General features: G+C 36.3%; 1 protein-coding gene and 1 long non-coding RNA gene across 10 annotated transcripts in view; one reads left to right on the plus strand and one right to left on the minus strand.

Annotated features, from left to right (window-relative positions):
- Positions 1 to 21,481, minus strand: part of LOC113669932 (uncharacterized) — a 37,099-nt gene extending 15,618 nt beyond the window's left edge. The window contains exons 1-3 of one of the 9 annotated variants that reach the window (XM_089183426.1): positions 21,303 to 21,481; positions 17,512 to 17,560; positions 4,381 to 4,538 (exon numbers count right to left, since the gene is read on the minus strand). The gene's annotated coding sequence lies outside the window, so the exon portion shown is untranslated. Of the gene's footprint in view, positions 1 to 32; positions 238 to 4,380; positions 4,539 to 5,247; positions 5,570 to 6,414; positions 6,703 to 13,966; positions 14,077 to 17,511; positions 17,561 to 21,302 lie in introns of those variants that run through there. The other 8 variants (XM_089183423.1, XM_089183428.1, XM_089183427.1 and 5 more) reach the window with 8 other exon arrangements.
- Positions 7,123 to 14,596, plus strand: LOC149039742 (uncharacterized). The gene is made up of 2 exons (XR_016180017.1): positions 7,123 to 7,279; positions 13,383 to 14,596. It is a non-coding gene; the product is annotated as an uncharacterized LOC149039742 (long non-coding RNA).
- Positions 21,482 to 23,321: the final 1,840 nt, after the last annotated feature.

Below are 23,321 nucleotides of genomic sequence, written 5' to 3' on the forward strand. Positions count from 1 at the left end.
AGAACAAGCCAACAATAACATTAATTTCTTGCCTTGGAGGCTACAACCATGTGCCAAAACCACAGAATCACGGTTCTGGAGAGCCTTACATGTAAGTTCACCAGGGCCTCACTTCACATTCTCTAGCAAGAGCTCCAGGGCTTGTCAATTTCTGGAAACCTAAAACAGCTCTCTTGAAGTTGCATTTAACCATGAATTCTTTGCAGTGAGTAGGTCTAGGCTAAACTTTGGTGAACTAATTTCAAAACAATTTAAATAAATAATGAATGACAAGACCTGCCTCAAATCTAATGGAATATTCTAGACCAGGGTTGGCTTAGCTCAATATTATTGTGGCTAACCAAAACAGAATGTAACCCTCTAACAAAGCGGCATTGTTAATTAAATCTGTGCAAATGGTTGGAGGCAGCCATTATCTTGATGCATTTGGAAGATTCTAGCATTATTGCTGTTACAATAACATCACATACAAGGAGATTTGTATCCTACATGTATATTCTAAAAAGTTGAAAACACATGAACATGTGTATCAACATAGAGCAATGATTGCTCAAAATGAACAAAACTTTTTTCTAGAAAACCAAACAGATATTGACAATTGATCACAAGAAATCTGTACCTATCAGTGAAATATCTATTAAAAAGTAAGGGTTATTGTTCAATTTTGGAATACATAATTCAAAATTTTGACATAGTTACACACCAAGACTTAAAACCAAAATCTTACAATAATAATTATAAATGAAAGTTCTCCTTGCACATCACTAAAAATTCCTCTTTGTGGTCCATGTAGGTGGGAGAATTTAATAGTTTATCAAACAACATTATTTGATTGTGTAAGTGAAGATATCAACTCAAACAGTGTATACACTATAAAATAACTACCAGCATGGCATGAAGGAGTTTTAGAGATTTTCTACGAATTATGGTTACAGAAACAGCACACTAGTACTGTAAATGTAGTTCTCAAATCCCTTTCCTACCACAAATAATGCTTTGTGAGTTGAAATTATGAGGAAACATGCAGTCCACTCTGTGCAGTGGATAAATTTTGGAGGTGTAAGTGCCTGTTTTTGTCAAAACCCACCTAAAGCTTACTGAATGACTTAAAGCAGTTTGATTTTAAAATTTCTTTTCAGAGAGCCATCCACACAGTGACAGCTAAATGCAAGCACGTGTGATCACGTACATGTAATCATTTGAAACAAGACATGCTTCTCAGTATTCTGAACTAACTGTCCAGACTACGCAATTTCATTTCATGGGGGAATTCCAATATTTAACAGAATTGTCCAAACAAACCCATCAATTTCTGAATATTACCCATTCCTTTGATGGAATTTATCTAAAACATATAATGATAACCTCTCAAAAAAAAGCCTATTCACTTGCAAAGTTGATCTGTCTGGTTAGAAAATTCAGACCAATGGAATGTGCCTTAAGGATAAATAACACTTTTGCAGGTGTCCATTGTAAAAAAAAATTTGTAGAGAGCTATTTAAAGCCTAATCTCCATAAACTATATATCATTGGAAAGGTTTTGAATGTGCTACCCAACATTATTTTTTCTAGTTTAAGCTTGATTGCAAATCAACCAAGGCACAATGATATCTCTATAAGTGAATTAATCAGGTACCAAATCTGACTGCACTAATAAAGCTATGGTATACTTTCAGTCATAAGGAAATAATCTTCAAAATTGTATGGTGATTTCTAGATATTCCAATTGGCTGCTTTGCACTTTCCCTATCAAGTTTGCTGATCATGATTTCACTGCTAAGCTTTACATCAGATGCAGGAGATCAAATGCAAAGAATCAAAATTCCTTCAAACAGTTTTTTGTTACTGTGGGAGTATGTGGGCCAAATTTCTAGGTGATCCATTACTTTTTCGTATCCTAATAAATCGTTCAAAGAAGACGCTTGTGATCTTTCAGCCTGAGCTCAAATATTTTTTTCAAACATTTCACACCTTTTAAATGAAATTATTTTGAAATAATTTTTTTTAAAAATTGGCCTATGAAAGTCTACTGTATCCTTAAGTTAAATATTAAGAGTACAGTGTCTTGATAGTATCAGGCAAGTCAAGAATTTGAAGAAAATGACAATATTTTTAAGTTTGCAAAACATGTTTTGACAGAAACCTCTGTCATCTTCAGTATAAAATTCAACTTCCAATGCTTTGTACATGAATTAACTGAAGATGACAGAAGTTTCTGTCAAAACATGTTTTGCAAACTTAAAAGTATTGTCATTTTCTTCAAATTCTTGACTTGCCTGATACTATCAAGACACTATACTCTTCCAATGCTTTTTACATGAATTAACTGAAGATGACAGAAGTTTTTGTCAAAACATGTTTTACAAACTTAAAAGTTTTGTTGTTTCCTTCAAAGAGTACAGTACATGTAGCATACATATTTTTATTAGTAGGTAATAGAATTAGCAGAATTTGCTAGCACTCTGAGCACTCCTACAGTGATGCCATAAGGTGAGTTTCAGTAGGTCAAAGACAAATGATTTTTATTCAGCTCATATTTGTCAATTCATCAATTCAATTTTGCAAACATGTCTCCAAATGCTAACCCTGGAAAATTACAAGTATTTATTTCTCCTTCACCCAAAGGACAAGGCTTTTTGTTGTTTTACCATTAATGGCTCTGAGAAAAGAGAACTCACACACAGCTGGCATCGTAAAAATCATGTTCCTGTTTGAGTTCTGTGAAAAATAACTCCTTGCACTCTCTGAGCCCAGACAATAATGGGAAATGTCATCTGTGCCCCACTACCTAATTCTGTTATCAAGGATGAACTCTGTTACGTAACAACAACTGTGTTACAACATCACAAATTCAAACAGATCAGTTGCTAATTGGTGTAATACTACCACAGACACAATAACCTTTTCAATATTTCAAATTTTCCATTCAAAATCATGAAGAATTAGTAACAAGATTCTTATTCACAAAACAGACATGCATTCTCCATAAGAAATATCACATAAATTAATTAAATATTTTGAATGTAATTATGACATGGTTTCGTTTAGTATTCACCATGCTGACATAACAAAGGGATGAAAGCTGATAATGGCTTTCTGGTAATGCAAATAATTTGTATTTGCCCTTTTTTTTCACAATATCACACTTTGACACTGACAGATATGAGCAAAACTATTCAGATTCAACCTAGCCACATTTACAAATTTAAATTGCACCCCTGAAAGCATCACAGCTTCAACAGAAAGGTGACAAAAATAAATCAATGTTTCTTTGAACCATGACATGAACTGACAAGTATTTTTTTAAAAAATTAAATGATTAATTCCACATAATATGGAAGAATTTTCAAAATATCTTGTTGAGCTCATCTCAGGGTATTCAAAGAGGATTAGATGTTAGTTGCTATTATATGGTATGCAATAAAGAATCAAAAAATGCTAATATCATTAAATATTGAATAAGGGGCAATCCAAGGTAAAGGTTATTTTCCATTCAAATTGTCACAAATGACAACAGCAGAAAGATCAGAGATTTAAATTTGACAAGGAAGCAGACAGATTGTTGTATGCTTTACAATATTCCAGGTTTACTCTGTACAGTGATTGTATAAAAAGTTCATAACTTGTAGTGCATTTGCTAGGTAGTATATAAACAAAAGTGTGCAAATGGATTTAAGGAAGGATGTTTAGCAGCATTACAAAATTTGAATAAATTAACACACACACTTGCTAATCAACTTGAACAACAGTTGTGATGTGTTCTCCACATTTTTGTTGCTGTGAAGAAGGTTCAAATTGTGTCTAGGAAGAGCGATGCTTGAAAACTGATAATTAACAATTATTTTCACTTGGGTATAATATGCCAGTCCAGACGACTGTAACATTTCACTTGCAACAAGGAATTCATTTATTACCTCGAACTGAAATTCTATGAGGCACAGTTAAATCCATCCTAGACAGTCAACTTTCTCGCTAACTTTGGAACTAAACTTCACACAGATCCAGAAACATATCAAAGATGAACACAGAAGCCTCAGTTGAGACAATTATTATTGGTCAGACATGAAAAAAAAACAACAGTTTAAATTTCCTCGCGAAATTAATCCGTTCCACAATGTCGTATCAAAGTCCTTTCGAAAAACCACGGACAGCTTTTTCAACCGGCTGAGATTATGAACAGATCAAAGACCACAAGGAGATAAATTCATTTCCATTTTACCAGGATTATACCGAATCAAAGTAAGGTACACTTATATAAGCTTACATCATAAGTTAAAATGCCACTGCTTACATTTGTGCTACCTATTGTTTGCAGTTGCTCGCCCTTTAACAAATTTAATCCATAGCAAATAAGAGTGTTTCTGCAGCTCTAAATCTTACCTCAAAAAGAAGCCAGCTTATGTCCATTTTCAATCATCGTGAGGTGAAGACTTGCCAACCATAGATCATAACGTTTGGAAAAATCTTGTGTTGTGAAATCGTATCTAACTTTTGCCCAAATTTGCAGAATCAGCCCCGGCGTATTTACGGCCTTAATTCTGAAACGGGAAGTAAAATCAAACGGAGTGAGAAGATTTGACGACACCAAATTACACAAAAAGCCAGCAAAGTATAACATGCAACAAAAATAACTCTTAAAATTTGCAAAACGGTACAAAAAACCTGCGCATTTTCGATTTTTTTACGACCAGGGGAGCACCTTTGTCAAGTAAGTTATTTTTCCTAAATAAAAACAAGTTGTTCTTCCTTAAATTCCCACTAAAAAAATGTCCCTCGAGGGATATCCTTAACACTATAATATTGCCTCCATTATTTCGAAAGAAAATAATTACAATGAAATTGGGAAAAAAACAGAAGCGTTGACCATCCGCCGATGGAAAAATTTCGCTTGAAATCGACAACTTCTAAAAGCTTAATTAATAATTCACTCCACTCGACTACACTCCCTCCAAACATCTACCTAAACAAGATAAACCCCAAAAAATTCTACATAAGTTGAACAACGCCCTTTGTGAGAAAAAGCCACCTTCAAAACTCACAAAAGGCTACCTCAATGTGACGCAAACCTCTTTATAATCAACGAGAGTTTGCAGATGAAATCGACAACAGATTTCCCGACACGGTGAGGGGAAAGTTTTAGCTCGTCCACGCCGATATTTTCGTAACACATTTCTGAGCGTGGGCGAGCTTAATTTAACTCCAACTAACAAATCCCGGGAGTCTCACTCGCCGGTCACTTCAGCTCACCTGAAGACTCGCTAGACATGTTTCTCTTTTCAACCGTATCAGCGATGGTAGGACAAGCAGCCGAATAAATGCACTAAAACTGCAGCAGGTTTTCAAAACTGTCGACAATTACAAGGCGAAGAACGGCCGCGGCTTTTAGACACAAAATTGCCACCGGAACCCGAAATGGAAAGCAACGTCTCCCGTTAGTTACAAAAAGGAGACCTCCTTAATTCGGTTGCTAAAGCAGATAATTTTCTCCTAAAAACAGTCGAATTGTCATAGCTTGAACACAGAGAGAATGTAACACCGGCCACACGAGCATCATCAATCGCTCGCCTCGAGACTTCTGGGTAACTGACGTCACAGGAAAAGAAGAAATTGCCGGAAGTAAAAGTCCTTTTATAGAGGACTTCCGCTCAGTGCCGAAGGCAAATATAAATTCTTCTTTTTTTTTTTAAGCTAGTGGAACATCTCTACATTGGCAATTGAAAACGTGACTTACTTTTCGATTAGTTGAGGTTTCTAGATACATGGATTCACCGGCGACATATTTCATGCAACACGGAATACATTCATAGAAATGAGATCCGAAGGCCAATAAATTCAGATTAGTCTTAATCTAAAAATTTTGAAGATATATTTAATTTTTTTGCATTTATTTCTCCAAACTCTGTCACACATAAAATATCGATTTCCCACGGGGGTTACAAAACTCTAGTAATGTTATTAAGATATGGTGATGACTTATTTGTAGAGAAAATAATGAAAATTGGACGCTAAGACTTGTCAATGTAGAAGAAAGAGCTATAAACGTAACTCGCTTAAACATGTAACTGGTATATACAACGGATGTCAAATTCGTTACCTAGGTTCGATCCTGTCGTCGCTGAGTTGAATTAATCCAGAGGTAAAACATTCGAATTATCTGCTGTAAACCGTTACAATTTTTAACAGCATAATAACATTGGAGGGTAAGATTTTTCTTTCTTCTACCCAACTGACTTAATGTTTACAGTTTATCATCTGCATATTTAAAACTAACAAGAAGCTATGAATACACATACGGTAAATGTGTCAGATAGTTTGGCAAGCCACCACGCCCGAGTAGGAATAAAATCAAATCTTACAACATGTCAAATTTACTTCTATCATTTGAATCCACCGATTGAACTGAAATTTACCCACCTTCTTTGAGTGATTTTAAGCGCTGTAAGCCGGCTGACGCATAAAAACGAAAGATTAAGGCGATCGGCTTGAAAAAAAAATTCAAACGCGTATATTCGCGTTACCCCTTCCGAATCAAAGCGTGAAATGAATCGTTCGAGAGATGTGAGTCCACTAAAACTTAGAAAAAACTTTTTGACGTCATCGTTTCTAAACAAAACGCAAATGAACGCCTACGAGCGGAAGAAATGCATACGTCTTCTCGGGAACCAAAAAAACTCAAATTAATTGGACTCGTAAATTATATTCAATGAACAGAAGTCGAACCGTTGGAGTCTTTGTACTCCTCGCAAGATAAGTCTCCCCTCTGACGTCACGCTGACGTCATTTGAAGTCTGTGTGTATAAATACACAATAAGACTGTCTAAAACGAGATGATAGAAAAAACATTGTTTTTGTCAAGAAAGTGCATGCAAATTTATAAAAAAATACTTCTAATAAATAATATCTTTTCCCTCTAGGGGTTGCGCTTTTTTCCATGTTTTTTAGCAAACAATCGCGGCCGCGCAAGGGCAGACTTTACCCCAGCGAATATCCAGTTTTCTCTCGTGTCATTTTGTGAAACAAAATACTTTTCGAGATGAGGCGGTTGATTGATCGCAAACGACATTTGAAAGAAATCAATCGGTAGGCGATCATAAATTATTCAATAAGGTGTGATATTTCTGCATAATTTGCGGGGAGAAAATCCATTTTAAATCCTACACGAAGAATAGCTCGTTGTGTTTCTATTTTGGCCCTGGTTGGCAGTGCGTGGGTGGAATAATTTGGAGCACTGACTGAAGTGTGACCTGCAATCTCGTTTTTCCGGGAATTTCGAACGCTGGTAAGCGCTTCAACACGGTATAGTTAATTTTTTGGCGTTTCAGCGTGATCCACGAATTTGAGGCAGGTGGAAAAAAGTGCTATAGATTGCAAAAAGATGAAACCGCATACACCTTTTCAACTTAAAAGCAACAAAATGTATTTTCTAAGCTTGCAAATTCAAAATTTTGGGATGGCACCAGTGTTTTCTTGATTCTTCAGCTTCGTGGATACAAATCTATCTTTAAAAGTTGAAAAACTGTTTGCAGTATAATGTGTTTTCGGCAAAACAAGAGAAAAATGTTTGCAAAGAAAATTAATGTTGGCACTTAGCATATTCACTGATGTATTCTTTGCCTGACAGAATAGGAGATGGGATCTCGAATCTCTCGTCTCAAATCTAATGGAAATTTCGCGTAATACAAACATCGGCCGCTCAAACTCCTCACGCAATTCCTTTTTCTCTGGTGTCAAAACTAACAAAATATTATGACAAATAAAATTCACTTTTCAAGCGCCGACACAACTCATTTTTACAGCTATGCAAAACAGAGTGCAATTTTAGCTCGTCAACTGAAATGCCGGGGGCCAGAGAGGTGCAAGCATATTTAAGAAGACATTTATCTTCTGACCAGACATTTCTGAATTTCATTGCAGTCGGTTAAGAAAAGACTTAGAGCAAAAGTGTCACTTTTTTAGCACGAAATCTGTGAGATCGTTGGTTTAATTTTCATTTCTATTCGTTGTCTACTGAGGTTTTTTTTTATTCTGAGTGATATTTGCAATTTGCATCTAAAGCCGGATTTTCGCTTAACATGCATCTTGAGGTTTTTGTTTATCTCTCTCTTTTGCTCCATTACGCAACGTACCCTATAAACTCGTAAGCGATCGGTAACCTCGCTAAATATTGCAGAATGTCTGTTGTGGTTAGAAATTCACATGACATTGATTTTGAAGAAAAAAAATTATTTTCTCGTCATTTTTTTCCCTTTTTTTTTGATTCAAAATACCTCCTGACAAATATGCTACAGCTTACTGACGTATTTCACACCAAGCTAATTTGTTTGTGGTCACTTTTGAATTGAAGAAAAAAATCATGGCCAGAAAAAGCTGAAACGGAACGAGCCCAGCCTTTCCACTCTTTTACGCATTTCTTTCCACCAAAAATGAAATACATATCCGTTCGTTTTTGTAAATGTGTCTCCAATCTTTCTCCATTGTCTTCCCAAATGTTATTGACAGTGTTGTTATCCAACAAGGGAAGTAAAATTAACTCTGGGTCTTTTTGGCTGGTTTGAAAAGATAATAGTGCTAAGTATTACTTTCCTCTGTGCTCTGCTGTTGCAAAACTTCACCACCATCTCCTTATCGCGCGTTAATGTGTTCACAGTTAGTTTTAATTTTGAAATATGTGAGATTTCTGAAATGCAATTGCCAAACCCAACTGTCTTCAAGTTTATGAGATAAGCTCTAAGAAACATCTATGAGAAGAAGGTCTATCGACAAGTATTGAGTTGGTGTCTTTGATAGCCATAGTTAGACATTGTTCAATCTGATTATTGTTCTGTATGCACTTTGTAGTATGAAATTAATTGAAACTTTTGCGGCTCTAAGCCGGCACTAGTTTATACAAGGACATGAGCTATTAGCCTGTTCTAGTCATGAAGCTGTTGCAGTCGCGTTCTGCAAACCATACCTCGGGGTTTTGTTGCAATCTTCATGGAAACTTACGATTAACTCTCAGAATCAGGCACTGACAAAGAAAACTGGTCAGTTTTCGATATGGCTAGAACACGCTTTATTTCATCTGGATTTTTGAGACTCGCAACGAAAGTCTTCGTATGATATATTCGCTAAGGGAGGAATTCTGCTTAGGAGTATTACAGTTTGCCTTGAGGTTTGTCTTCAACACAACGTAAGTCCTTCTTTAATTGACTCCGGCGCAACTGGCGGAGGCTTGTTATCATTTTCGTCTTCGAGTTTGAAGGATAACGAAAAAAACATCCCTTTGTCTTTGTTAGAATTGTAGCTTTCGCGAGAGTTTTTAGGAGACAAGGAACAACACTTCATACCTACCTTTAGGTGTTGAATAACAGAAGAAGCAGGGTTTCATAGACGTTCTATACGCGTAAAGCGTGTCAGTGGAATAAAGCGAGATGAAGTTTTTTTCAGGGTGTCATCGGCCTCAGGTCTTCTCCATAAGCTAAAGCAGATATGTAAGATTGAGCCATACCTGGTTGTGTGAATACGTAACAAGAGAAGATGACTTGCTAACAGACGCTCAAAGCATTTGGCTAACGTCACGAGAGCCCGGTCTACTTTGTTAATGGCGGATGCAAGTGCGAACCTCTCGGCTCTAAGATTGCCTGTTTTTTCTCGGCATGTACGGAGCTTTTTCGTCTAACGATTTAATTTTAATTCACCAAAACCTACCCTCCAAATAAACCTGATTTCGTTTTTATGAACCTTAGAGAAAACTGACAAATTCAAGATGCTCAAACAAAGAGGTTTTAGCATGGTCCGACAGTGCCAATCGGTGAAAAACAAAATGGCGGCTTCTAACTTCATCAAAGGTTTCATGTCAGTTTAAATATAAACCCATTTTTAAAGCTAAAGGAGCTTGCTTCCACAACTGTTCAAAATATTTTCTTTAAGTTTACACTAAGATCAATTGAAATTTGTCGCTCTACAGTTTCTGCTACAACACGGAAGATTTGTAAGGCTGTAACAGGTCCTACTACGTCTGGTTGTATTCTTCAGTCGCCATCATGATATCTTCAATATGGTTTTACACCAGCAAAGCATTCCTTTGTAAAATTTTTCGCTTCTTATGACAGCTGTTTGTTCATCTTAATATGAAAAGTAATACACAGCATTTAAAAAATATTTCTTAAACCTACGATTATCGTAAGACAAATTGCTGTGTTATTTCATGTCAGTACGAAAGGGGAGTCCTACCGTCACAGATGTCGTTAGAAATCGCTTAACTATGAACGGTAAAACCAGAAAGTACAAGCAAAAAAGTTTTACATTTTCTAATCTAGTTTAATTTCAGGTCTATTATGACATAAATTTACATACTAAGATAAAAGCAGACAGGTATCTTCTACGAAATTTAGCCAAAGACAAAGTTCCATCTTCATATCCTTTGCTTCCGGTCTTCCATGGGAATAAAAAATTGTCTAACTTTCCTAAGCTTCATATAAAGGTTCATTTTTGATCTATGTACTTGAAATATCTTAACAAGTGTCAGCAGATAAACAAGTTATTTTATTGTAGATCATTTTATTTAGTTGAAAAGTTTTGATGAAGTGTTAAATTTGGTCGTACAATCTTGTCGGATGTTCTCTCTCGATCGTTCAAGAGAATTTCAATAATATCTTTTCTAATTTGACTCCAGTGACCCAGTTTTTAAATTTAATGGTGCCTTTTCTTCTCGAAGATTCTAACCGTGAATCTAAAAGATTCTTTAATTGCGATCCATTTGGCTAGTTTTATTTATAAAAGAAAAATTGAGTACATGAATGATCGCCGATTGCTCCAAAAGGACACTTTTCGTCCCATCGTCTTCCGGGCACTCTAATATTAAGACTAGGAACGAAACAAGTTTCTAACTTACTTTTTGTAAAATAAACAATAAAGTAGGACTGATGCGAATTTTATCGCGGCAAAGCTAGTGAAGTCTTCATTGGTTACTGCCAATTACGTTTGTTGGTGAATCAAAGAAAATGGACTCCACTTTTCCTTCTAGTTACAGAGACAAGTTTTTCGCGGCCTTTTCTGCTAATTTAAGCGAGGATACAAAGATTTCATCCGGTTTTCTTTGAATTTTAAAAGTTGTTTGGGGCTAATGTAGTGTTTGTTCCTTGAAGAGGTATCCTAATTGAATGTTTCCAACGTTTTCGTCATTCTCTCTGACGAAGGGCTAATGCTCGAAACGTCAGCTTTGGAAATCTTTTTGGTGGCCAATTTATGTTATCATCTCAGTTGATAAGACCAAAATTATCTTGTTTCCAACGTGGTTTTGGTGGGGCATTCAAGAAAATACCATTTTGGTCCGCCAAGTTTCTCGTATTAGTAATGCAATATTTATTTAGAACTTATAAAGAAGTTGTCTTTTTTTCTTTTAGTCAAGCAATCTCTTGTGATTAATTTGATGTTTGTTTACGAAAGTGGAACATTCGTGGAAAACTACAAACGTTGAATGTCCAAAGCAAGACCATCGTCATCGAGTAACATCATAATTCTTTCCCAATGCCATGTTATAGTCTGATTTCAAGCCTATATATCTGTATGATTTTCAATTTCGCAGAAACGCATGTTAAATTTGACCTACAAGTGAAGCCATTTTAAAAAATTTGCCCGAAGACACGTTTGGTGGTCGTGTGCTCTGCAAACCGAAAAACTGAAAACTTTTAAGAGTTCTTTTACTTCAAACGGACCGTGCACAAATGTTCTTCAAAAGAATTGTAGAATAAAACAGGGAAGCAAAAAAGTTCCTATGGTAGCAGTAACGAATTTATCATCGAGACAACTTTTTCCCCATAGAGTGACCACATTTGACGGATCCGTCAGCAAATGAGAGAAAACGTCAACTTGAGATGTCTATCTGTCGCCTTTGCAAAAACTTTCCAGAGAAACGTTCCCAAACTTTCTGTAATTTCGGTTAAAGCCATAAAGTCATTTTTACGGATCAACAGTTTTTGTTTTTTTGTCCATTCTGGAAATTTCTTAAGTCTGGATTGATACCTCGCTCTGTTGTTGTCGTAGATTCTGAAAGATTGGTTGAACAAGCTCTATGTCATCGCCGCACACGGCCGGTAATATATGTTTGCTGTTGACTTGGTAAAGTAGGACAGTATCCTTTCATGACTCGGAATTTTCATTTCTTAGCCGAAAAACTCTAAATCTTAAAGTCGCACCAGGTGCATCTCAAATGACTTCTGTAGAATATCTTCAAGATAACTTCGTTGTTGTTGTTGTTGTCAAATTTCGTCGCAAGGTTGCGTGAAAGTGATACTCGAATGGGTGGTTTAAGAAGTTTTAAAAAATGACTCCGCAGGCATTAAAATCTGCAATTGTGGTGCGCTGTTCATTGTGTAACGACTCATTAACTACTCTCGATAATTAAGAGGAAAATGATGTTTCAAATGTACTCAAAGTAGGATTTATCGATCAGGGTTTTGATGAGCCTACCGCTCTTAAAAGGCCTTCAAAGTCCTCTGGGATGCTCCGACTGAAACCTCATGGAGCGTCGGGACAAAGTTCTTGTCAGATAAACACCAAAAAACTGATTACATGGACGAAAAATCTCTCTGATATTTCGTTTCTTAAATTAATAAAAGTTTATACGTGAGAATATTGTGTCGCAAACTTTTCGGGTGCGGAGGCAAACGTGTTCCAGTTTAGGCGCGTGGGAAACACATATGTTGCGGAAATGAATTTTGCAGCGCGGGAACAAGAAAATGTTTTTGCCCCTAAGCTTATAACCCCTAAACTAACACGCAATTTCTAAAAGGTGTAAAATGGCAAACGCACGCCAACGTGCTCGTTTATCGATGGTCAGTTCTTGGTGCGGAGGCATCTCCGATTGAAGTAGTGTGTTCCTTCCAAACAGCTCACTTCCTGTCCTTGAGGGCGATTTTAGTTCCTGCTTTAAGGTATTTGTGACTACTCGTATTCGCCAAATTTTTTTGATACCTTTGAGAGCCTTCACTTTTTGCTATTTTCGATAGCATTCTCGGAGTCTTTTTGATATTTTTGAACAGTTTTTACTTACAAATCAATGGTAAGAAAAAGATTTCTTGTTCAGCATTGCGCTTGAAAATTGGCAACGTCTTCTATAATTTCCCGGGAAGTAACTCTATCGCACGCGACGGGCAGAGGATTATTGAGATTTCGGGATAATTATAAAGTGATATCTTTGAAGCTAAAATGTTTTTTTTAATCAATAGGCTTCCTACAATGATGAGGTTTAGAATGCAAAAAAATATGAATCTTTAAAATGTCAAACTCCGTTGGCGTTGTAGATTATTAAACAAAACAATAAATAAAGGACACTGTGGAAGATTGTCTGCCTGTTTGCGACTGAAATTACTCCTGCTGCAATTCTTCTTTGGCTACAGGTAACAATTGTTTTTGGGTATGAGGAGCCACTACTCCGGTTTAGACTGAGTCTGTTAATTGATTATACCCAACGCCCGGTTAACGTGGAAGACACGAGCTTACTGAGTTTCACCTAAGACGGTTTGCACTTACGAACAGCGCGGAAAAAAAGCACTAAAAATTACCGAGAGCATTGCTGGTAAAGAAAGACTTGCTGCCTATAAATTGTTACGAGAAATGAATGATGCTGCCAATTTAATGGCGAGATTATGGACGGAACCGAAGGCGTCGCTGTAGTCGCTGTATGACTCAAGTTTGTGCCGTTGGTTGTGAAGGAGTGCATCAATTCTACGCTTCAGGAAAAATTACCTATTGTTAATTCAATATCACTACTGTTTCCTTTGGAAAAGTTTATAGTAAAACAGCATGGCATTGCGTGAGTCTTGCACGATGCATGCTTGTGTGGTAGTGTGTGAACACAAATTGAAGGCGGTCTGCCATTGCCTTCGCTATGAACTCTCATCTTATTTCAAGAAAGAGGCGTAATTTTTCCTTTTCTTGTATTTTCTTATAAGAACTAAAGGCTTTTAAATCGATCTCTTACCTTAATAATGGATGGAAGGTATTCTCCTGGTATAACCGGTCAATGCAGTTGAATGAAATATTCTGTATGGCCGGATGTTGTAAATAGAGTTTGTGTGGGCGGTTTATATAAGAATACGCATCACTTAGTTTCTTCCTTCTTCCCATTGTAAACCACATCAGTTTCCACTGATGTAACCCGGAAGAAAAATTCCGTAAGGTCCGAAAATAGCGATTCCCTAATACTCGGAAAAAACTTTGCCCAATTTTAGTATTATCAGAATATGCGGAAGGTTGTGAACAAGTCGCTCAAAGAAGCGACTGAAAAAGTAATTAAGGTTTTTGTCAAGAAAGGATAAAATGGCAGACATCAGATAAATAGCAAGCTTTTTTTTGTCTCTGAACACCTTAATGCCCAATTTGACTGAATTCCCGTCCGTAATAAAGGATAGTCACAATGTCCCGATACGACAAAATCCAATCGTTAATGCATAGTGCACGCTTACGCTTTTGTTTGCGACCACAGTGCTCGGAGAAGGATACGAGTTAATCGGGAAGTTATGGGCGCCGTTAATTTTGGAACTTAACAGTATTTAGAGTTAAACATTTTAATATTTCTTTCAGTATTAAAATAAAGTTAATGCCTTTTTCATGCGTGTGTGTTTTTCTTATTATCAGTACGATCTAAATCTGCTATGATCCAAAATATGCATAGTAATCTTGACGGGGACTTCGTACATACTATATCTGCTTTTCATTTCTTAACTTCATTTGAAGGTAGGCTGGTATCCCTAAATGAAACCATGAATATCACAAAGGGGTGTTTTTGGTTCGGAATAATATATAACTTTTAACTGTGTTGTGATGTTTTCTTTAAATTGATCCAAAAAATTGATCATTCTACGGTTTAAGCATCATTAGCAAATGCTGATTCATGGTTTGTACACAGTTACCTTCGATGAAACGATTTGGCAATTATCTATTTCAAATTCTGCGTAGAGGATTTGACATCCTTCAGAAAAGAATACTTTGTTCTTAAGAGATGAAAATTGATAGAAGTTTCAGCCCTGAGAAAAAATTTAGGCCGAACTTGGTGGATTATGATTATTTCGGGTTCTAAATCGAAAGATATTGGGACTTGAATATCATCGGCCAAGAGTTGTTTTCGAAAAATGTTAAAAGGACAGACCTTTTTTAAATTAAGTTTCATGCACCAAGCACTTGCACTCCTGTAAGTCTTTAATAGGGCTTAGAAAAGGAGAAGGGTTGAAGACAGAAGAGGCGGAGAAAAAGCTTGCTGTTAAAATTGTTGTAGTGAAGAAATGGTTGTAGAGGAAATGCATTTGTAAGATACAAAGATGTTGTTTGTCTGATAACTATGAAAGGCAAGTCATGAATTGCCATGAAGAATAAGCTTTTTCCCTGGAAATGGAATAAATTCGAGTCATGTATGTGAAAATGAAGCCTTTCTGTGACGGTGTAGATGCACCTTCAAAATATTTGTGGCCAAGAATCTGTTAACACTCGTGCCCCGTCGTAAACGTTCGTGGAACCATGTTCGTTCCCGAAAATGAATCTTTTTGTCAACTGTTGCGAAATACTGAGATGTATAAGGACTTCAGAACTAAGTCCTTACAACATTCCAATGGAAATACAGTTGTCTATTCATTCATGGTTTGTTTGTCTCTAAGAATACCAGGATCAGTTAGCTTTATTTCTGGCGGGCTTTGATGCTGTTGTTCATTATAGGGAGATTTAGGAAAATAAAAATTAATAAGTATTATTATTGTTATGTAGCGGAAGCCCTACAGGGCTGACTATCCTGCCTTCTTTTATTCTATATTTGTTTGTTTTCCAACCAAAACTGTGTTGCACAGGAAAGAGCGGAAAAAACTCCTACTTGCCAAAAAATAATTTTGAAAGCGTGAATCCCTTTCTTCCAAACTTTCCATTGCCTTCTATAATCGATTACAAGTCGTAGCGTTAATTATACATTGCTCTCAAAGGTTCTGGTGAGCGAGTTAGTCTTTTCTTTGCTGCAAACGAACAATCACATTCAAATCCCTGACAATAGCAATTCAGGGAAAATCATTTGAATTTGAAGGAGGAACGCGGTAGTAATTCACCTCTTTGCCGAGAGAGAATCAGCTAATGGTCGAGCTTGTAATATTTAATGCGAGTTAGAGGAGATGGTGTCAGTACCAGCTGTATCGAATTTTTTTTTCTATTCTCCCGCTAATTCCCAAATCATCGTCGCCTTCATATGATTGGGATTAGCGTTTGTTCGAGGGCGGCATTCAAAGGTAATTTTGCTCCCATACGCGCCGTTTGATTAAGGGCGGCACTCAATTTTAGTTTTCCTTCTATCCGCGCTGTTTGATCGAGGGCGGGGAGGAAAGAGCGCGTTCTGTGTCGGGATAAAACTACGGCTAGGATGGAGATGAAGGAAAGAGGTAAGTGTTACAAATAAGACAGCATTTTGCGAGCTTCAGCCGGTGAGGTTCGATATTTGGACCGACAACAACGAAAAACGATACATTTGCAATACAAGCAAAACGCCCAGGTTGGAACCAAGGGTCATGGTTTAGATTTTCGATGGTCATGGAGAATTGGAACCAAGTCTAACCTTCACCTTATTGAATGCAATACCACCCATTATGCTCGAAAGAAATATTTAGGGAAAAGCGAATTCTACAAGAGACACAGCTGCCTTTATTGGACCTGAGGTAATTTTGTTGTATTGGTAAACAACGGAAGAACAAAATCAAACACGGTGTGCATTTTTAGATACAAGCTATTTTTTTTCGAAAAAGGTTGCATATGAATGTAATTATTTTCTTTACTGAAAAAAATCTCGACACATGATTTCCATTTAGGATTCTATATCGATCGAATGCTTCTCTATCCCATGTCAGATTTTCACTTTTTTTTGTATTATGAGCAATAGAGTTGTAGTTAGACTATCCAAAATCGGAGAAATTGCCACTCTTATTCCCATAAAATCAATTGTTTAAAAAACCATCTCTGGGTCTTCTTAAAGCAACATCCGATAGATTCAGCAGAATATTATTTCTGTAAAAATTAATAAATGCCCTTTAGCTCCAGCTAAATACGTCATTTATTGAAACTTAGAGGAAATCGAAGTATTTGAGTGCTGCATTTTAGTCTTTTTTATTTTGTGCATCGCAGATAGACAATTCACATGTGGCTGTAATTTTGATGCGAAAAATTGTTCACAATTTCTTTTCGAAATCCTTATTGAGGCGAATTTTAAACGGATCGTTCAAAGCATGATATCATAGACACCGACCGACCGACACAAACTTTGTTTGTAAGCTTAAAGAGAAAAAATACAGCAAAGCGCAAAACGATAAAAAATAGAGAAAACAGAGTAGGGGCCAGTCCCAAAGGGGATTTGTTCGCTCACAGTCATTCCTCGAACGAAAAGCAGGTAGAATGCAGCAGAGTAAATAGTACAAAAGATTCGTTTTCCCAAACAAATATTCTATTTCTGCCTAACCGTCACCCAAATTCTTTCGACTAGAAAAATAAAACAGTCTTTGTTACCTTTTTTCCACAGTTCCTCGGAAAATGTTGGCCTTTCCACAATTAAGACCTGTGGAACAAACATTTCATAAGTGTTCGTATTTCTAGACGTGGGTGTACTATTTCACGACCAAAATCATGCATATGATATAAAAAATTTAGGAGGAATTCACCACGACGATAGTTTTTGAAAAATAATTTTCATAACAATCGGAGATAAGCGAATACTGAGTCATTTTAAAATATGAGTCTTCTTCGAGATTTTTGAGGTCAAAAAATTACTGATTCAAAACAGAAAAAATGATATTACCACTTAATTTTGTCGTGTAGAATATTGACACAAAATTATAAAATGCATGTTAGTTTGATCTCAGTCTATTAAGTGATGATCAAATAAATTAAACGTACCTATAATCTTTTAATTTTTCTGCTGAACTGGCCACATAGTCGCTGCCAAATGACGCATTTCGCAACCAAAAGCAAAAAATAGAAATTTGTGTCTATTTTAGGCTTTCGTTGTAGGTTATATTAAGGATAGCATCCAAATAACTCGATAATCAGCAAAGGACGCAGGCTTTTCCGCTTTTTTTTTCTTTCATTCAACGCATTATCGCTCAATTATGAAACAATTTTGTCAGAAGATTAAAAAAGTTATTTGTTTCTCTCTTTTTTAGCCTAGACAGTGTTTAGTCGATCTTCCCTACAAGTGGTAGCAAAAAGCATCCCCCATCGTATCCTTGGGGCTTAGCGGGAGTCGGCGGGGGGAGGGGGGGTAGCTACCTTACCAAACAAAATTTTTGGTAGGGGCGCTAAAATATCGAAAGAAAAAGGTGGCGGGAAAGGGTTTTAAGTTAGTAATGAGTTTAAGCATGAAGTTTACGGCAATAACTAGGAAACGGTAAAAGTCAACTCTAAGCTCTAATGCTTATATCAACACACAATAAATAAAGTTTCTTGTTCACAGTGTAACATGAAGAATAGTTTTTTTTAAAACAACATCCATTTTTTTTTGGCAGAATTGTCTTGAATTTAACGAAAGTACGAGGAAAACTCACCCAAATATTTCCAGCTGTTCACTTTGTTTTTCATTTTATATTAAAATTTCATTGTAGTTAGACAATAATGAACTCATGGGAAAAAGATGAAGATCCTGAGGGTCATGAAATTTGTTTTGGAGATAAACATTAGCACAAGGCATTGTATTTCATTTCGACGCTCATGTTGTGTGAGGCAGTCTTTACTCTATTAAAGAGAAAGAATCTCTTAAGTGGATAATCTGCCGAAAAAAAACTTTAATTTCCTCATACAATCGACAAAAAACGCTATTTCTAATTTTGGACACAGCGTACGCTTGCGCAGATAGGATGCACTGTGCCAATTGTGGCTTAATCCGCACAGCCTCTAAAATCGTTTTACATCATCATCAACCATAATAATTGATAACTCATACAGCAATCCAGAACATTCTCTGATCCCAATTGCAGAAATCTCATTTAAGTAAAGAACTCACAATATCAAACAATAACAACAGCTGAATAGAGAACTCGTATTCAAAAGGTTTACAAGATCCCAATGCGAAAATGTGACGAGCGCACACTCTGAATTTAAACTACATGATTGGCGCGTAGGGATCAGGCGACAGAGAGCGATTTTGCGACGCATATTGTGACGTTGGTACACATCTGGAGATGACTTATTTCTTTAACGTAAGACTGTAATTGTTCAGTTAACATGGTAAAGATCTAATCCAAGATTTTGGAACAAGTTTTCATCATCGTTACACGTAGGTAGCAATTTTAAGGAGAACTCATACTTAAAAATGTAAACAGGTCTATTATTTTAAGGATAAAATCTGTAACTTTTTTCCGGAAAATATTAAAAAAAAAATGTTGCAGATTATGTTTTTTCCTTCCAAAATATGATTTATCCCCACGTACAGAAAAAAACATGTCAGTCTGTTATGAAATATTCCTTTCTCTTAGGTAAGTAATGGAATAAGGATATTCCTCAGATTGGATGATATAGATGTTTACTACTGTCGGTGATGTTGCGGACATAAGGCTCACAGCCAACTGGCACTGGATAATTCTTACGTTTAGAGTCTTGTTGACTGACGTAAACGAATAAATATTCCATCGATCAAACCGGATCACACCATGTAAGTATGCTATCAGCTGATGGACAGTAGGCGAGGCGTGCATCAAAATTTTATTGTACGTGCCAGAAAAATTCAGTAGTAAAGCTTTTTTTTTGGATAATTACACAAGAGGCATGAACATCCAAGCTCACTACAGAATTTATACAGCCGGTTTTGTACACAACACCACCGTTTACAATCATACTTAAAGTCAAATTTAAGCTTTAATTTCTAGTAGAAAAAGAAAGGAAAAAAAAAGCGATTCGACAACTTTTTGCGAAGTCTTCGAGCTAAGAATATGTACAATATGATATATATATTTCAATACCTTTTGATTATGCATTCGAAAAAATTATTTGTATTTCGCAATAATTCATTTTAAATTGAACAATTTTTTAGAGTTTAGCCGATTGGGACTCGATGTCGACGTTAATCAGTTCAAAACAGAATAAGTGGATGAGTCTGGCGAAGCCGACAGTAGCTATCGGTTGAATAATAATTTTTTTTTTTTGGTTATTTTCTATGAAAGATCAAAATAAAGATTTGGCAAGCTATCTCCAGGTCCCTTGGTGACCAATCTATCGCGCGATTGTGACTACGTGATGTTATCATACGTCATAATCTACCGAACACGTTTCAGTTAAGTTTGGAAGTATGACCGCAAAACGCGATATCGCTGACGCCTACGTGCATAAATTAATGCCATTGCAGGAGGATTTTTGACTATCTCACGTCTGTTATTTCAAGACGCCCCTCTGAGCATGAAGAGGTTGTAAACGACAACTGTCGGGGAAAAATTAAATCTCTAAACTGACGTTATCGTGAAATTTATTTCTTATAAATTGCAAAATAGTTTTAATACAGAGGGTGATTTGTTATTTTAAGTCACGTTGTTTTCTTTTTCCGTGAAATCAATGCGGAAGATAAATTTTCTTTTATTTCAGAGTCACGTTTGGTTTTCCATATTCTATTGCGAAAGTACCACGGAAAAATGGAACGTTAATTTTCTTATCACGTATGTATTCAGGCTGTCCTCGACCATCTTCCAATAGAATTATATGCGGATAAAATGAAGAGGGAAAGTGAACATGTATGTCAGATTGCGAGAGTTCAAATCAGGACTGAAATCTCTCTCGAAAAAAAAAGCTAAAGAAATGTTTTACATAAAATTAGGGTGATAAAAATGATTTTAAAAAAAGCAGTTCCTTGTATGAGCAACGATTGTTTGGGTTCAACTCCTGAGAATGGTCGACAAAGAAGGCTCCTTCGAAATCCGAAAGGTGCAGCTTCGAAAATATTTTTATCACACCGCGTATCTTTCCCGCTATTCTGAGAGGTTAATTATATACATGGCTATGGGCATGAGCCAAATAACCGAAAATGTTGTCATTACAAGCTACAGTAGAAATGATAATGATTTGTTTTTCCAAAGATTGTGTTTTTGCGAGTTTTGCCATTTCGTACAGTTACTATGCATGTTTTATATTGTGAAACCTGAAATTCCCAACTTAATCAATGCTACTAAGCATGGAAATTCCACCTAAATTACGCTTCTTAGCAGCGTATTGGTACAGGTGAAAACAATGCACTATGTGAATTTGTCTTTGTTGTACTAGAAATGTGAGTTTGCGTGTGGTTTGTCGATTTAAAAAACAAAAACTAGTTAATTACTTACGTGTGTGAGGCAGTAGCTTGTAGATGAGACAAGGCCAGGTTGACAAAAGGGCTCCGCGAGTTAATCAGTTCACGAAAGAAAGAATGAACCGAGAAACAATTCGACTAGCACAATCCATACGTGAGTGTGGGCAACTTCTATTTAAACATCCTTTCGATTACAAAAATCGTCAATTAATTATTCAAAAAATCATGACAAGTAACGATATATTTTTGGAGTAGATGGAATTAGATAAACTTTATCGAATTCCATAAATAACCCGGACTTTCTAACGAAGCTTGGGCTTAATAAATTATCCAAGATAAAGCACGTGAAAAGCTAGCTTTTGCAGCTGCGCTGACAAGGGAAACTGTTATGAACAATAATTTTTATTACCAATGAATGGAATTTTATTCCAGTTCGATTGCATGAGCTTATTTGTGCGCGGGATCACCCTATCTGCCGCACGCCAATTTTTGTGATTTGAAAAGTTTAGATGAATCCGGAGCAATCCGAAAATGCCATCATGTTCCGAACTTGGTTTTGAGGATATTTGGAACACCTTGCACAAATCTACATTCCATTCGTAGCTTTAAGATGTCGGGAAAAAAATTAACATGTTCTTCTAGATTTCTTGAAAATGCCCTGTCTCTTAATTTTTTATTGATGATTTTCTCAATGAACTCTGACTGGAAAAACAATTACTTAAATTGTTTTAAAATTTTTTTTTTTTTTAAATCACGTTCAGATATCTTTTAAAAAAACCTTTGCGGTATGCTGCGGTAAAATGCACTCTTGACCTTTCAACTAAACTTTTTTTTTTCTGATCTTCCAGCAAAGACTGGATATTTATTTTCTTTCCTTCCTGCGTAATCTCATCCTTCCCAGCGTACCCCGCAATCTTCACCTCATCGATCTAGCTTCTAAGGCGCCTTTAACTCCATTCATTTAAAATGAAAAACGTCCTGGAGCCGAGGTTACTATCGCATTTTTTATACCCTAGGGGTTTTTATCGCCGATTTTTAATCAATTATTAGGAAAACTACTTCTTTACCATTCTTTTGTCGTCTATATTTCCTATGAAAAGTGTTCCCTTTCTCTTCCGGCTCTGTGGTATTAAGTTCAAGAGACATTATCCGGTGAATTCCGATTTAGGTCGTATAAAACTTAAACCCTCTCCTGCCCACTTATAGCAATTCTCGAGTAATGTCTTAAACTTGTCTTAAAGGAATTTAAGTCTGGGGTTTAAAACAAGCTTCTCGTATGTTTTTAATTCTCTCACAAGTTACCTATTGAGTAGCTTTTAGCGACAGTGGAAAGAGGGCTTTTTCATCAGGATACAACGAACACTTTGTAACGCGAGAGAGCTGTTTAAAGCTTACGAATTTTTTTAGAGAGCGGGGAAACACTGGTTTCTACCTAAGCTTAGAAGAACATTTCCGGCTTTTATGCAACCTAACCCTTCTCGGACAACTGTCGCTGGTTGTCTTATATCTTGCGTAGCTAAGGGCCTTTTGATGCCATAAAGACCATGGTCTAGATTTAAAAGACGGGAGCTCTGAGGAAGGAAAATCTTCTTTCTATGAGTAGATTTGGGGGATAAATGACGGTAAGGCGAGAACTTCTTAGAGCGGAGCCGGAAACTTAGCAAAATTTTGGTGAACATAAAAAAACTAATTTGTAAGGACGAAGGAGAGAGATTTAAAGTATTATAGGGAACAACAGCATGCGTAGTAACTAACCTATATTGAGTCATGGCTCTTTGACAAGAAAATTCAGAAGGAATAAGTCTATTTTCTATCTCCAAACCATTCAAAATATCTCCTAGACTTCCTGTAGACATGTTTCTAAAGATGTGGATTTTGTCTGACAAACCGGGCCAGAAGCAGACAAATTGCTTCATAACTTCCTACGGTTTCTAGCGGCTTGCCAAAGTGAGGATTTGTTACCTGATACGGTAGTTTATTTAAGAGACCAATGTCACAGAGGAAATTTAAGTGGGGAAGGAAAATTTTAGATATCCATTAAATAGTGACCTTT

This window comes from Pocillopora damicornis, chromosome 9, assembly GCF_964200805.1.
Source record: "Pocillopora damicornis chromosome 9, jaPocDami1.2, whole genome shotgun sequence".
NCBI classification, from domain to species: Eukaryota; Metazoa; Cnidaria; class Anthozoa; order Scleractinia; family Pocilloporidae; genus Pocillopora; species Pocillopora damicornis.